Source organism: Canis lupus, chromosome 14 (genome assembly GCF_011100685.1).
Source record: "Canis lupus familiaris isolate Mischka breed German Shepherd chromosome 14, alternate assembly UU_Cfam_GSD_1.0, whole genome shotgun sequence".
In the NCBI taxonomy this organism is placed as follows: Eukaryota; Metazoa; Chordata; class Mammalia; order Carnivora; family Canidae; genus Canis; species Canis lupus.
In genome coordinates this window covers 14608389-14623742 of record NC_049235.1, presented here as the reverse complement: position 1 = coordinate 14623742, position 15354 = coordinate 14608389, and the positions used below count along the sequence as shown (strand labels likewise).

Sequence of the window (15354 nt, the reverse complement as noted above, 5' to 3'; positions counted from 1 at the left end):
TGTGGGTTGTATAATGTTTTGGCAGGACTCAAATTCATCATAATAGGTTTGGATACCTTTTCACAATAATTTACTTAGAAAAATACATTCAAATTTTCACATCCTTGGATAATGCAATTTGTGTCAAGAAAAGGATTACTAATTCCCTTAATGATTCATTCTATACTCAACTCCAGAGAATGCAAGAGTCTAGAAGAAGGTATCATTTTGCAATAAATGTCAAAAACATGTTTTATCTAAATAGCTCAACATACAATACTGACAAAATTTAGTTAGAGATAATTTATACCCTTCAGTGGCCAGAGTAATCTATGGGTTTCTTCAAATTGCTTTTGTCTATAAAATAAACTCAATTTGCTTTACTACATGAAGAACAAATTTAAAGCTATATTTCATAAATCTCTGTCACTGAAGATTAAAGTAATCTTTAATTTACAAATACTGCCATCAGCCTATGAGCTTTATGTTGCTGGGGTTTGAAAATTGAGTTAGACAACATAAAACTGATTTTCAACCTCACCTGCTAGTAAAGGCAAGATATCTAATAAAATAAGAAGAGATAAGCCAGTATTAATTGTCTCTAAAGATATCATATGTGCACTAATATGGTTCTAAACTCTTGTCTGTCTGAACAAGATTGTTTTAATAGAGCACTGGGGATAAGGCATCTAAGATGCATCACAGTTATTTGTCATAGTGACTCCACATGGTAAATTTCACATACTGTTTACATCTGCCGCATAAAGTCAAGGACTTATATAAGGTCTTTTAGCCCGTGTAGGAAAACACATATTACCAATAGATTCTCTTATCTAAAATGGTGGTTCAACAGTATACATCAGTCACAAGCCCTGTGTGAAATGTAATAAAAATAAACTTCATATTGATGTATTTATTAAGTTTCCAGCAGGCTAGGGTCTAGCTGCATCAAAAACTTCCATTTCAAAAACAAATGCAAGTAAATAGTTCAAGATGGCAGCATAGAAAGATCCTATCCTTCTACCACAGAAATATCAAATCTACAGCTAATTATGACATAATTTCCTCTAAAACTGACCTAAAAAGTTGAACAGATCCTTCACAAAAAACAGTTAGAGGCCAATATCAAGAAGAGTATGAGAAGCAAAGATATGTTTTCACCAAAAATCCAACCCTTGGAATGCTAACTCTAATCAAAGAGAAATCTCACAAATCTGGAGCTTCTCCTTGAAGAGCAAAGGAATGTGTCCTATATCTGGCACCTCAACCCTTAGGACTTACATCAGAGAGATGAGTCCCCAAAATTTTTAGCTTTGAAAATCAATGGGGCTCATATTCAGGAAACCCAAAAGGCTATAAGGAACAGAGATATTTCTCTTGAAGGATTCATGTGCAAACTCATTCACCCCAGGGACCAAAACAAAAACAGCAGCTTGAAAGTACCTAGATTATATGTGGAGATTCATTTGTTAACCTCAAAGCATCTGTTGGAGGGGAAAGGGCAAGGAGTTTTGGGGACATTCCAGAGATGGAGATGCTGGTGAGAGTCATTTCTGCATTTTCTCCTTACCTTGATGGTGCTGACAGGAACACACTGGCCCTGTCTGAACTCTATGCTGCCACACTAAAGCTGGCAGGCATACCCCAGGCCTATGCCTCCCCCCACTACCTTGCTAAAGCCAGCAGGCTTACGCAATCCACACAGATGTTCCTTAAACCACCTGTCTTTGGTGGACAGAAGGGCTTGAGTTCCTGGATCCCATTAGAGAAACAGTTATTGGTAGACAACCACCAAAAGGGCAATGCAAAATAGCAGAATGAATCATATCCTCAGTTTTTCAGTGAAAAATAAAGGCTCATTTACTTTTTCTAGATCTTTAGCCTGAGGGTCAGACTTCAAGTCTGCCACACCTAGAAGTGACAGAGGAATTCTCATGGAACGTAGGCAGGGAGACACCACCCTTATACTCCCTTAGTCCCACTGCAGCTCACTAGTACCTCCCAGAAAGGAGCTTATACTCTCTTTTGAAGTTCTAATTATTCACATATCACCCAATGGACACTTTCCAGATTACCTGGTCCGGAAGCCAGCAGGGTTATAATGTGGTCCCATAGGAACATATATATTTATGTACTTTAAAGGCTACTTACTGCTTGAGGGTCTGGCTTCCAATCAGCCTAAAACTAGGAACTGAGTGAGAACCTCCTTTTGTAATACTGACAGATCTCAGCACACCATCAACAACTGGGACCTATCCAGAATAAATCAGGATGCTTAGATAATCACAAAAATTTGAAAAACAACCAAGAACCAGAGAAAGGTTGAAAGATAAGTTTCATCTTCTACACAACCCTTCACATCTTCTATCCAACCCTTCAAGACTGGAGAGATAGCTATTTTGCCCAATATATAGAAACACAAGAGTCAAATGAAAATACAGAGGATCATGTTCCAAACACAAGAACAAGATAAAACCTCAGAAAAAAATTAAAGAAACAGAAGTAAGCAATTTACCTGATAAAGAGTTCAACATAATTGTTATACAGATGCTTACTATACTTGGGAGGAGAATGGATGAACTTCAACAAAGAGATGATAAATCTAAAAAAAATACCAAGCAGAAGTCACAGAGCTGAAGAACACAATAACTGAACTGAAAAATCCACAAAAGGGGTTCAACAGCAGACTAGAAAAAGCAGAAGAGGACCAGTGACCTAGATTCACAGGGCAGTGAAACTTACCCAAGCAGAGAAGCAGAAAAAAGAATTAAAAATGTAAAGATAGTTTAAGGGGTTTATGGGACAACAGGAAGCAGAATAACACTTGCAGTATAGGGATCAGACACAGGTAACAGAGTAAAAAGGAAAAAAGAAACTTATTTGAAAAGATATTGGCTGAAAACTTCTCTAACTTGGGAAGGAAACAGACATAGAGATCCAAGAATCCAAGATAGTTTCAAATAAAATGAACCTAAAAAAGACCCACACCAAGACACATTAGAATTAAAATGTCAAAAGTTAAAAGACAAAGAGAGAATTTTAAAGTAACAAGAGAAAAACAACGTATTACTTTTGACAAAACATCCTAAGACAACAAGGAGATTTTTTTAGGAGAAAGTTTGCAGTCCAGAAGGAAGTGGAATGGTATAGTCAAAGTGCTAAAATAAAAAAAGAACTCCCAACCAAGAATACTGTACTAGCAAGTTATCATTCAAAATTAAAGAGAAATAAAAAGTTCTCCAGAGAAGTAAAAACTGAAGCAGCTTAACACCTCTAAACTGGCCTTACAAGAAGTGTTAAATGACCTTCTATAGGCAGAAAAGAAAAGGTATTAACTAGTAACAAGAAAACATATGAAAGTATAGATCTCACTGGTCAAGGTAAGTATAGTAAAGGTAATAGATAATCACTTACTTGTAAGGCTAGTATGAAGGTTAAAAGACAAAAGTAAAAATAACTAACTACAATATTCAGTTAAAGAATATACAAAATAAAAAAAATGTAAAATGGAACATCAAAACATAAAACATAGGGAGCAGGGAGTAAAAATGTAGAATTTAGAATGTGTTCAAACTTAAGTTGCTATCAACTTTAAAAAGACTGTTTTATTCATATATATATATATATATATATAAATATATAAATGTATATACATGTGATCCTCATTGCAACCACAAAGCAAAAACATATGGTAAATAAACAAAAGAGAGTAAGAAAGGAATCTAAGCAGAACACTAAAGAAAGTCATGGAAGAGAGCAAGAAAAGAAAGAACACAGAACTGCAAAACAGCCAGAAAACAATTAGTATATTGCAACAAGTAAGTTCCTATCAATAGTTACTTTAAATGTTATTGAACTGGGGCCCCTGGTGGCTCAGTGGTTGAACATCTGCCTTTGGCTCAGGTCATGTTTGCAGGGTCTCCGGATCAAATCCCACATCAGGCTCCCATGGAGAGCCTTCTGTCTCTGCCTCTCTCTCTCATAAATAAATAAATAAATAAATAAATAAATAAATAAATAAATTTAAAAAATCTATAAATCTATATGAACTAAAATCTCTAATCAAAAGATAGTGAAAAAAAGATAGAGAGGGGATCCCTGGTTGGCGCCGCGGTTTGGCGCCTGCCTTTGGCCCAGGGCGCGATCCTGGAGACCCGGGATCGAATCCCACGTCGGGCTCCCGGTGCATGGAGCCTGCTTCTCCCTCTGCCTGTGTCTCTGCCTCTCTCTCTCTCTCTGTGACTATCATAAATAAATAAAAATTTAAAAAAAAAAAAGAGAGAGTGGCTTAATGGATTAAAGAAAAAAAATTCATCTGTATACTGCCCAGAAGACACTCATTTTAGATATAAGGATCCATATAGACTAAAAATGAAAGAATAGAAAATAGATTCCATGCAAATGGAAATCAAAGGAAGGCTGGGTGACTAAACTTGCATCATACAAAATAGATTTTGAAATAAATACTGTGATAAGAGACCAAAAGAAAGGTATTACATACTGATATGGGGACCAATCCAACAGAAGTTTATATTTGTAAATATTTATGCCCCAAAAAGAGAGTACCTGATATATAAAGCAAACACTAACAGACATAAATAGAGAAATTGAGAGCAATACTATAATAGTTGGGGACTTTACTATATCACTTAAATCAAAGTCTAGAACATCCACAAAGAAAATTGATAAAGAAACATTAAGCTTAAATGACACATAAGACCAGATGAATTTAATAGGTATATACAAAACATTTCCTCCAAAAACAGCAGAATACACATTTGTTTCAATTGCACATGGAACATTCTCCAGGACAGATCATATATTAGGCCACAAAATAAGTTTCAATAAATTTAAGAAGAATGAAATCAAACACCTTTTCTGACCACAATGGTATGAAACTAGAAATCAAATATAAGAAATATAGAAAATACAAATACATGGAGATTAAACTGCATGCCACTGAGCAATGAATGGGTCAATGAAAAAATCAAAAGAGAGATTAAAAAATACCTTCAGATAAATGAAAATGAAACTACAACTTACCAAAATCTATGTGATGTAGCAAAAATTTTAAGACAGAAGTTCATAGCAATACAGGCCTACCTCAAGGGACAAGAAATATCTCAATAAGCAATCCAAAGGACAATCTAAAGAACAAATGAAGTCCAAAATTTGTAGAAGGAGAAAATTAATAAATATTAGGGCAGAAATCAATGAAATTGAGGCTAAAAAGACAATTGAAAAGATTAATGAAAATAAGAACTCATTCTGTGAGAAATTAAAACAAAATTGATAAACTGTTAGCTCCAGACCACAAAGAAGGAAAGAGAACTTTAACAAATAAAATCAGAAATGGAAGACAAGTTACAACAAATACCACAGAAATACAAAGGATTAGGGACACCTGAATGATGCAGTCAATGGAGAGTCCAACTGTTGATTTTGGCTCAAGTAGTGATCTCAGGGTGGTAGGATCAATCCAGCCCCAAATCAACTGTTGATTTTGGCTCAAGTAGTGATCTCAGGGTGGTAGGATCAATCCAGCCCCAAATCAGGCTCCACATTCCATGCAGAGTCTGCTTGGGACTCTCTCTCCCCTCTGCCCCTCTCCTCCATGCATGCTCAATCTCTCTAAACTAAATATTTTTAAAAATACTAAGGATTATAAGAGATTAATATGAACAGTTGTACATCAACAAATTGGACAACCTAGAAGAAATGGATTAATTCCTGGTGGTAGGATCAATCCAGCCCCAAATCAGGCTCCACATTCCATGCAGAGTCTGCTTGGGACTCTCTCTCCCCTTTGCCCTTCCCCTCCATGCATGCTCAATCTCTCTAAACTAAAGTAAATATTTAAAAAAATACTAAGGATTATAAGAGATTAATATGAACAGTTGTACATCAACAAATTGGACAACCTAGAAGAAATGGATTAATTCCTAAAACATAAAATCTTCCAAGACTGATTTATGAAGTAGAAAATCTGAATAAACTGATTACTATTTAAGGAGATTGAATCAGTAACCAAAGTCTCCCAACAAAAACTGAAACTCCTAGACAGACAGTTTTACTGGTGATTTAATATCAAGCATTTAAAGAGGACTTAATACTTATCCTTCTCAAACTCTCCTGGAAATTTAGAGAAGAAAAGACTTCTAAACTCCTTTTATGAGGTCAGCATTACCCTAATACCAAAACCAGACAAAGACAACACAAAAGAAAAAAATTTATAGGCCAATATCCCTGATGAACATAGATGCAAAATCCCCAACAAAATATTAGCAAATCAATTTAGCCATACATTAAAAGAAACACATACCATGACAGTAAATTGGAATTTACTATAGTGATACAAAGATGGCGGGATCCCTGGGTGGCGCAGCGGTTTGGCGCCTGCCTTTGGCCCAGGGCGTGATCCTGGAGACCCGGGATCGAATCCCACATCGGGCTCCCAGTGCATGGAGCCTGCTTCTCCCTCTGCCTGTGTCTCTGCCTCTCTCTCTTTCTCTCTGTGTGACTATCATAAATAAATAAAAATTAAAAAAAAAACAAAGATGGATTAACTTCTGCTAATCTCTCTATGTGACTTACCACATTAACAAATGAAGGATAAAAATCATATGATCATCTCAACAGAAGGAGAAAAAGCATCTGACAAATATAACATTATTTATGATTTAAAACTCTCAGCAAAGTGGGTGAATGTACCTGACACAATAAAGGCAATATATGACAAACTCACAGCTAACATCACACTCAATGGTGAAAAGCTGAAACATTTTACAAGATAATCCTTTACAAGACATGGATACCAACCCTTGCCGCTTTTATTAAACAAAGTGCTAGAAGCCCATGCCAGAGAAATTAGGCAAGAAAAAATAAATAAAAGGCATCCAAATTTGGAAAAAAAAAAAAAAAACTCTGTCATTATTTACGGGTAACATGATTTTATATGTAGAAAACCCTAAAGACTGTGGCAAAAAACTATTAGAATGAATAAACAAAGTAGGAAAAACTACAGAGTATACAATCAACATGCAAAACTCTGCTGGATTTCTATACACTAGCAACAAACTATCACAAAAAGGAATTAAGAAAATAATTCCATTTACAATTGCATCAAAAAGAATAAAATATTTAGGGATAAATTTAAACAAAAGTTGAAAGACCTATATACTGAAAACTGTAAGATACTGATGAAAGAAATTGAAGAAGACACAAATAACAGAAAGGTATTTTGTGCTCATTGACTGGAAAAATTAATACTGTTGAAATGTCCATATTACCCAAAACATATGCAGATTAAATGCAATCTCCATCAAAATCTTAATGGCATTTTTCACAGAAATACAACAATCATAAAATATGTATGGTATCAAAAAGATCCCAAATAGCCAAAGCAATCTTGAACAAGAACAACAAAGCTGAAGGCAGCATCCTCCTTGATTCCAAACTATATTACAAATCTATAGTACTCAAAGCAATATGATATTGGCACAAAAACGGACACATAGATCTATGCAACAGAATAGAGAGCCTAGAAATAAATGCATACATATCTGGTCAAAATACTTACAACAAGGTAGCCAAGAATATATAATGGGGAAAGGGTAGTTTCTTTAGTAATTGGTATTGTGAAAAATGGGCAGCCACGTGTAAAAGAATAAAATTAGACTAATATCTTACACCATCCACAAAAATTAACTCAAAATAGATTAAGACTTGAATTTAAGAAAGAAAAAAGAAGACTTGAATTTAAGAACTGAAACTTTAAGAATTCAGAAGAAAGCATAGGCAGTAAGGTCTTTGACATCAATTTTGGTGATTTTTTAAAAATCTGATTCCCAAAGTAAAGGCAACTAACACAAAAATAAACAAATTAGACTATATCAAACTAAAAACTTATGTACAGCAAAGTAAAAAATCACTACAATGGAAAGGCAAGCTACTTGAATGGTAGAAAATATTTGCAAATCATATATCTGATGAAGAATATCCAAAATACACAAAGAACTCATAAAACTCTACACTAAAAAACAATCTGATTTTAAAAGGGGCAGAGGATCTGAATAGACATTTTTCCAAAGAAACCATACTGATGACTAACATACACATGAAAAGACTCTCAATTTCACTAATAATCACCAAAGAAACACAAATTAAAAGCACAATGATATCCTACCCCACGTCTATTAGAATGGTTATCACTAAGAATAGAAAAGATAACAAGTGTTCAGAGGATGTGGAGAAAAGGGAACCTTCATGCATTGTTGGCGGGAATGTAAATTGGTACGGCCACTATGAGAGACATTATGGAGTTACTCCAAGAAATTAAAAATAGAACTACCATATGATGCAGGAATTCTACTTCTGGATATTTATCTAAAGAAATTGGAAACACTAATTCAAAAAGATATGCACCCCTGTTTTCATTGCAGCATTATTTATAATACACAAGACATGGAAACAGCCTAAATGTCCAACAATAGAAGAATGGATAGATGTGATATACATTTATATGTATTTGTATGTGTATACACACACACACACACGCACGCACACATATACACACTCAATGGAAAACTACTCGGCCATTAAAAAGATGGAATCCTGCCATTTGCTACCACATGGATGGATATTGAGGGTATGTGAGGTTATGCTAAGTGTAGTAAGTCAGAAAATGATAAATACCATATGATTTCACTCATATGTAAAATTTAAGAAACAGAACAAATGAACAAAGGGAAAAAAGAGAGAGGAAGAGGCAAACCAGGAAACAGACTCTTAACCATACAGAACAAACTGATAGCTACCAAAGGGGAGGAGAAGACAGGTTAAATACATGATGGGGTTTAAGGAGTATACTTTTTGTGATGAGCACTGGATGTCATATGGAAGTGCTGAATCACTATATTGCACACCTGAAATTACGATGTGCGTTAACTAACTGGAATTTAAATAAAAATTTTAAAAAATTAGTTGTACCATTTTTCATTCCCAGTAGCAAAGAGTTAGTTTCTGTTCCACATGCTCAGCATTTGGTGTTGTCTTAGATTTTAGTCATTCTAATAGATGCATAGTAGGATCTTACTGCTGTTTTAATCTGCAATTCTCTGATGAAATATAATATTGAGCATCTTTTTATATGCTTATTTGCCATCTGTATATCTTCTTTCCTGAGTTGCCTCTTCATGTAGTTTGCTCATTTTTAAATTGGGTTGTTCATTTTCTTAATATTGAGTCTTTAACTGTTTCTTGTATACCCTGGAAACAATTCCTTTATTATATGTGTTTTGTGAAGATTTTCTCCATGTCCGTGGCTTATATTCTCATTTTATTAAAATGGTCTTTCATAGGACAGAGCTTTTCATTTTAATGAAGTGCAAATTATCATATTTTCTTTCTTGACTTTGGTTTGTTTATAAAAAGTCATTACTAAACCCAGGATTACTTCCTATGTCATTTACTTTAAGTGTTAAACTTTTGTATTGTATATGTAGGTTTATAATTAATTTTTAGTAAACTTTTGTTGAAAGTGTAAGAGTCTGCTGCTTTTGTTTGCATGATAATGTCCAATAATTCCAGCACTAGATTACTGAATAGATTAGACTAATCTTTCTCCAACAAATTTTTATCGTGAGTGGATGTTAGATTTTTTTTTCATTGTCTTAGTTGCTCTCTCAAAAATAAGTTGACTAATTTTGGTGGATCTCTATTCTGTTTCATTATTCTATTTGCTCTTCCGCCAACACCACACAATCTTATTCTCTGTAGCCCTACATTAAGTCTTGACGTCAGGTAGTGTCAGTCCTTTGACTTACTTCTTCTTCAATATTGTCTGGCATCTGGATGTTTGGATTTATGTACAAAATTTCAAACTTTCAACTTTCCTGTGTCAATATCCAGGAAACAATTTGCTGGGGTTTTAACTGGCATTCTATTAAATCTATACAATCATCTATTCCTAGGTTAGGAAGAACTGACAGCAGTATTGAATTTTCTTATCCATGAACACAGAATATCTCTCCATCCTTTAGGTCTTCTTTGATTTTTTTTCCTACATTAGAGTTTTCTAGTTTTTCTAATGTAAATCTGGTATGAATTTTGTTAGATTTATACCCGAGTATTTCATTTTTGAAATACAAATAGTGTTGTATTTTTAATTTCCATTTCTTAAAAAGAAAGTGTTTTCTTTTTAATTTCTAATACAGTTTTCTAATTCACTGCTTACATATAGGAAAGCAATTTATTTTTGTATATTAACCTTATGTCCTGCTACTTTGCTGTTGTTGCTTATTAGTTCTAGAAGTTGTTTTGTTGATTCCCAGGCATTTTCTACATAACCAATTATGTCATCTATGAACAAAGATAATTTTATTTCCTTTTTCCCAGTCTGTATACTTTTTATTTCCTTTTCTTATCTTATTGCATTAACTAGAGCTTCCTCATTAATGTTGAATAGGAGTAGTGAGAGGACACAGCTTGCCTTTTTCCTGATCTTAGGAAGTTTCTAGTTTCTCGTTATTAGATGTGCTGTTAGCTGTGGGTTTTTTGTAAATGTTTTTTATCAAATTGAAAAAAATTCCTTTATCTTCCTTGTTTGCTCAGTTTTTGTCATAAATGGAGGCTATATTTTTTCAAATAACTTTCTCTGCATCTATTGATATAACTATACGATTTTTCTTTTCTAGCCTATCTTATAACTTAACATTGTGATGTTATATTAATTGATTTTGGAATTTTGAACCAGTCTTGTGTATCTAGGATAAACCCCACCTGATCATGGTACATAATTCTTTTTATATATCATTGAGTTTAATTTGCTAATATTTTGTTGAGACTGTTTGCACATAAAGTTCAAAAGACATATTGGTGTATAGTATTCCTTTCTTATAATGTCTTTGTTTAGTTTTGGTCCTGGAGTATATCTTAAAACCATAATCTGATTTCAGAGCCCATGGTTGTATTTTTAAATACTTTATTTATTGATTCATGAGAGACAAAGAAAGAAGCAGAGAGATAGGCAGAGGGAGCAGTAGGCTCCCATGGGGGAGCCTGATGCAGGACTCGATCCCAGGACCCCAGGATCACAACCTAAGCCAAAGGTAGACAATCACTGAGCCACCCAGGTGGCTGAGCTGAGCCCCAGAACCTATGGTTTTAATTAATATATTCTACTATCTGAATAGATTAGCTACTATATTCTACTACCCCACTGAGGAAAGGGTTTTTAATTACATTTAATTTTAATTAATTCCAATTCAAGTACTATATTCAACTATTGAATGGATTGAATTTTGACACTTGATTTTCTACCTTGAACCAGCATTGTCAGGTATTTTCACACATATTGTCTCATTTTGCTGAATCATGTAGGAGGAGAAAAGATAATCCCAGCAGAAATCAGCAATTTTGTCTTATTTCTAAAATAAGTATAATAATAGTATCCACCTCATGAGGTTTTTATGAAAAATAAACTAGGCAATGAATGATAAACACTTAAAATACTTCACACTTCCCATAAATGTGTCTGGAGGTGATAGTGATATGACAATTGAATTCCTTTATGCTCTAAATCAGTATCTATACTATTATTAGATATTTCTGCAGAGATGATGGATTGGTTCTTCAGAATTGGTCTTTCCAGAATTAAATCTCTATTTCCATTCCTAACACCATGCTACCTTTCTCTTCCACATTACCTTTCTCCTTTAACAGTTTATAAGCTGACCTAGACACCAAGCTATAAAATATGGAATTATCGGGATCCCTGGGTGGCACAGCGGTTTGGCGCCTGCCTTTGGCCCAGGGCGCGATCCTGGAGACCCGGGATCGAATCCCACGTAGGGCTCCCGGTGCATGGAGCCTGCTTCTCCCTCTGCCTGTGTCTCTGCCTGTATCTATCTCTCTCTCTCTCACTGTGACTATCATAAATAAAATAAAAAAAAATTAAAAAAAAAAAAGAAGGGATCCCTGGGTGGCGCAGCGGTTTAGCGCCTGCCTTTAGCCCAGGGTGCGATCCTGGAGACCCGGGATCGAATCCCACATCGGGCTCCCGGTGCATGGAGCCTGTTTCTCCCTCTGCCTGTGTCTCTGCCTCTCTCTCTCTCTGTATCTCTCATGAATAAATAAATAAAATCTTTAAAAAAAAAAAAAAAAAAAGAAAAAAAAATATGGAATTATCTTATTTTTCCTTTACTCAAAACCAATTGGTCAAATCCTGCCTTAGTTTCTCCCCAGTTCTCCTGTATCCTACTCATAACATTTATTGTGATGATTTTATTTTATTTTATTTTATTTATTTATTTGTATTTAATTAATTAAATTTCATTTATCCTTAGTGTTTCCCTTAACTATGGAAAGAGCTACCTAGGGCATCTCACTACTCTCATTGTTTCATTCAACTGATTTTATACCCTGCTGCCAGAATCATATTTCTGACTAAGGTCAAGACTATACTTTAGTATAGTACTTTAATAGGTCATCTCATGAGATGCTATTAATGCTATAATGGTATTTTATTATAGAATTCAACAACTTTATCAAGCTACACAGATTAGCCACACATCTTAATATCTTACCTTCATACCTTCTACTCAAGCTAACCTATAATACCTGTCTTTCTCATTCCAGGTATATACTCCATATGTGGATTCATGCTATTTGTTTTATACAGCATGGCTTGGCTTTCCCTTTCACTTTTAAAATATCCCATTCAGGGGCACCTGGCTAGTGCAGTCAGTTAAGCCTCCAACTCTTGATTTCAGCTCAGGTAATGATCTCAGGGTCATGGGATTGAGCCCCACACCACATCCTACACTCAGCATGAAGTCTGTTTAAGACTCTCTCTCCCTATCCCTCTGTCCCCTTCTCTCTCTCTCCCTAAAATATATAAATAAATCTTCATAAAGAAATACGTAAATAAATATCCCATTCATCCATAAAAGCCCAAAAGAGATGTCTCTTCTTTCCTAAAGTTTTTATAGACATTAATATAGCTCTTTGATCAGGCTTTCATATTTTTTTCTTGAACAATATAATATTTAATACTCGGCTTTACAGGTTTATGTGCCTGCTTTCCTCTACTTGTGAGTTCCTTGATATCAGGAATCACATAACTGATTTTTGTATCCAGAGTGCTAACCATAGTGCTTGGCACACAGCTGATATACAACAAATCTTGCTAAATTGAATGCATAAATATTGTAAATAACATTCTTAAATTTTATTTTCCTGTTCTTAAAGGAAGTTAAGATTTAAAAATCAACTATTACTATTACAAATAGAGATGACTAAAGGAGAAATAAAAAATCAATTATTTTAAGATGTAAGAAGAAAAGTAATGATCACATTTTCAGGAAGAAATGTACATGAATTTCAATTGTCACCATAAACATCAAATAAGATACCTTTTTAAAAGGAACATAAAGACCCTATCATCGATTCCACTTCATCACATTAAATATGTAGAGGATGTCTCTTCAGGTTAATTACAATGATACTGTAACAGAACATAGAAACTTTTCATCAATACATATTTTCAGTACGGTATTGATAAATGCCATGGATGAAAAGTCTAATGCTTCCTGAGAAGTCATATTATAATACTATAATACATTTTTTTTCTGAAGTTCCACCACCACTGAAATAAAGTATATGGCACTGCTCTCCAGTGTACTATACAGGAACTCTGCAGACCCAATCACATTCCTTCGGAGAAGCAGAAAAGGACCATGCAACTCACAATTCTTGCTGAAATCTCAACATGAGACATAAGTACCTATTTTAGGACCAAACAAAAATTTTTACCCATGAATTAATTGTGATCTCCAGTCTTGCTATTCATCAGAAAGAAAGGGATGAGATACTCTAGGGCAGCAAGAGCAGAGTTAAACCAACTGTGTCCAACTTGTAGCCTATCATTGTACGATAATCCATAAGCCAAGAATGCTTTTTATATTTTTAAATGTTTGTAAAACAAAGAAAAAAGAGAAGAAGGAGAAGAAGAGGAGGAAAAAGGCAGGGGAGGAGAGGTTAAGACATAGACCATGCATGGCCCACTAAGCTGGAATATTTACCAAAAGGCCCTATGAAAAATGTTTGCCAATCTTTTCTTTTAAGGAGCAGTGTCTAATGAAACTTCCTGTGATGGTGGTTATGCTTTATATGTTTGCTGTCCCAATACGGTAGTCACAAAACTCCTATAGCTACTGAGCACTTGAAATGTTGTTAGAGCCATATCTGTCTGGTGACTACCACACTGGAGAGCACAGCTCTAGAGCACATTATTTTCGTGTTCCAATAGTTTTGAGCCCTCAAATGCCATGAACAATGAGTGGAATAGAATCCAAGCCACTATTATCGATCAGTATTTAGTTATTTAGATAATCAAACTCTTCCCAAAACATTTTCCTTTCCTTCCATTTCATATCTTCAATCATTTTATCTCACCTATTCCCTTCCAATGCATCTCCAGTCACCTTGCTATCCCATTCTCTTGTTTTAAATTGTAAAGTAGAGCACAAGAACAACCTAGGATCCTACTTCAAAATACAGATATACTTCTATAAGACAAGTCAAAACTCGAAATCATTGCCCTTAAAGGAGTGTGGTAGATGAACGTCAGGTTTTGTTTTGTTTTGTTTTGTTTTGTTTTGTTTTGTTTTTAATACTTGGTTGAGTGATACAGATCTGACACATTATGAACTGGCCTAAAGATCCAACCACCATGTATAATGTAATTCCCATGAGAAATTTTATTCTGAGTTCCAAATACCTGACCTAAAAATTTGCCACAAACTTTCTGACAAATCAGGAATAAATTGTGTGTAGTGGAACAATAAAAATCACTTACCAGTTGTGCAGCTCTATGAGTCATGAAGCCTATTTACTTAAGTCCAAAGGAAAATTTTACCCAACTTCATATATAATACATATACTCTGCATTTGGAACTAGTTAGCGCGTCAGTACTTGCTCGGCCTTGACAATCATCTCTATTCCAGGCAGTTCTATTCAATCAGAGTGACATTTCTCAAATCAAACAAATCCTCCTTAGCCTAACAGATAAAAACATTTCTTGCAAAAAGAACTGGAATACAATACCATCTTTAAAACATTTTCCAAAGCTGCATTCTTTTTAATTTTCTTTTATTAATCTCAAGTTTCAGGACAAGATTCTCTGCATGATTAATATATGTACATTATTTCTTAGAACTTAGAGTTAGTTAGCTGATTCCCAAATCAACTAATATAGAAAGTGAAGTAATTTTTGTGCCAAAGCAAGTGTTTTTGTTAGATTTTCTTTTGAATTGTAAGTTAGCCTATCTTCAAGGCACTTCTTTGTTAGGCAAAAACATAAAGTGAGTAATAGA

The 15354-nt window shown here is 34.5% G+C and overlaps 1 long non-coding RNA gene across 1 annotated transcript in view; it reads right to left on the bottom strand.

Moving 5' to 3' along the window:
• Positions 1–15354, bottom strand: part of LOC119874506 — a 232974-nt gene that overhangs the window by 42203 nt on the left and 175417 nt on the right. The window lies entirely within an intron of this gene.